Source organism: Sinocyclocheilus rhinocerous, unplaced genomic scaffold, assembly GCF_001515625.1.
Source record: "Sinocyclocheilus rhinocerous isolate Xijiao unplaced genomic scaffold, SAMN03320098_v1.1 scaffold2815, whole genome shotgun sequence".
NCBI classification, from domain to species: domain Eukaryota; kingdom Metazoa; phylum Chordata; class Actinopteri; order Cypriniformes; family Cyprinidae; genus Sinocyclocheilus; species Sinocyclocheilus rhinocerous.
Window position 1 is genome coordinate 30,358 of NW_015634484.1, and position 2,341 is coordinate 32,698.

Consider the following 2,341-nt stretch of genomic DNA (forward strand, 5'->3'; position numbering starts at 1 on the left):
AATATTTTTGAGTAAAATCCCAATGTTTTCCCATACAGAAAGGTAATATATTCACATATATGTGAAACACTGTTAAATATATTGAAATATATTTTTTAAATATATTTTTAAAATGCATAACATAAAGCTCATGTTGCGTGTTTAATTATGTGTTTACATATATGTGAAATTATATTCATGCATCATATGATATTATATCTTATATTATAGAATAGTAGGGCTGCACGATTATGACAAAAATCATAATTGTCGATTATTCCCTTGAAATTGTAATTGCGATTATTAATTACGAACTGACTTCAAACAATGTTTTGCTTTCACTGCTTTCACATTCTCATTCAATTTACAGTTTGATGTAGGCCTACTATCCACTTTAACAATACACGATGAAGTTTCAGAACATTTTATTTGACTTTTATGTACTATTTATGTAGATGCATTACTTTGATGTGTTTTAATGGGCACGTGCGTTGAGCATTCAAATTGCATTTAAACTGGAATGGAGGGAGTTACCATGGAAACAGGGCGTCATCTTACTCGGCTGACAAGTAGCGAGAGTCTGTCTCTCTGCTGTTTTCACTGCTTTCAGGTAAGTTTAGTCCCTACAATTACACAAATAATACATACAACCATTCCTGACACTTTCTTACATGTAATTGACAAGTTTCTGTTGAATCTTTACTTTACAGGAATGGTTTAGTGTCTTCAAAAAGACCGTTAGCATCACAACCGTTAACTAACTATAGATTTGAGCTCTTATTAATGAAAGTTTGAGCTTTTAATCACATTTTATGTGTAGATGAGCGGTTTTGATAGTTTGTAAATGTTTTGCTGGTACTTTGTCAATAGATAAATGGAAGTAACTATAAGCTAATTAATTTAACCTAAAAGTCTGCACTGTGGGGTCAATCGGTGACGTCACTTACATGAACTAATGGGCTGAAACTATTTCAAACACGTTTTGAACTTTCATTGCAAACACATATTGATAAATTGTACTGTGATTTCAGGAGCGTCAGAAAAAAAACTAAAACAATAAATATAATTGAAAAAAAGATCTTTGAAATTAAAATTAATAACGGTAAGACAGAACCAGAGTACTGTGAACGTACCTCACTTCAAACTTTAACGGTCTGTATGTATATTATTTTCTAAACTTTAGTGAAGTGTTTGTTCAAGTAGACTTTGTTGCTTGTGGAAACCTCACGCGAGCCTGAAAGGTACTTAAAACTTAAAATCTTATTTACACTCTTGAAGACTGTTCACCAAACCCTTTTATGGCCCGTTTGTGGCCCATATTTTGCTGCCAGGTTTAGTTCACCTGTGGATCAGGCTCAGGTGTGGCTCAGTTTTGGGCTTTCTGGTTAAAGATTGGTGTTGATATGGTTTACTTAAGGTTGTGTTTTGGTTCCAATGTTACATTTCGATCTGGCCCAATTCAGGGCCAGTTATGGGTAATTAACTTGGCTGAGACTTGCGCCAGTTATGGCCCATGTGTAGCCCTTGTCTGGAATCCAGACCTGGTCCACACTAGGACCGTAATTCATTGCGGTATGTGGGCCAAGCAAAAGCTGGTTGTGTGGGCCGGAGCTGTATCTGAGAGAGAGGGAGAGCATCCAGTTTTGTTGACATAAAACTGGATGCGCCGGCGCAGCTCTCTCCCACTCATATAGTGAGGGAAATTCACCTGCGATCTGAGCGGAGAGGTTAGGCTACTCACGGACTCAATATGTGCTCTGCAATAATAGCTTGATCGATGCCTACAGTCCACACTGATAGCTGTTCCTGGGCAGTTTTTTAGTTCTCATCTCCATAAACATATATAGAGCAGTAGATCTAATACAGTGGCTGGAAATCTGTTTATCCTTCGGTTCCTCGTGCTTCCCCATCTTCATAGAGAAAGCAGTTCATTAGGGCTGTCAAAAAAAATTCGAATTTCGAATGTTCGTCGAATTTAAAATAAAAATCCACATTCGAATGCAAAAACGTAGCATTCGAATTTTAGGTGTGCGTCAGGCAGCCTTATCAGTGGCGCACGAGATGCGATGACGATGTAGGCTAAGTGTCATTGCATTTTAATGTTTTTGTCTATCCAGTTGAACCCACTAGATGCGGCACTGCTACGTTATTCATTCAAAATATTGCAGAAAAAGAGAACAATCAATGCGGGGAAGATGTTTTTTACGTCAAAACCGAAACCAAGCCGTTCACACAGAGCGCATATTTATCGCATTTTCTCGAGGGACATCTATCACCGCTGCACTCGCGTCTCGTTAATGTAAAATTAATGTAAGTTCAACTTTTCAAAAACATCTCTCAAGACTTTATGGCGGGGTTTTCC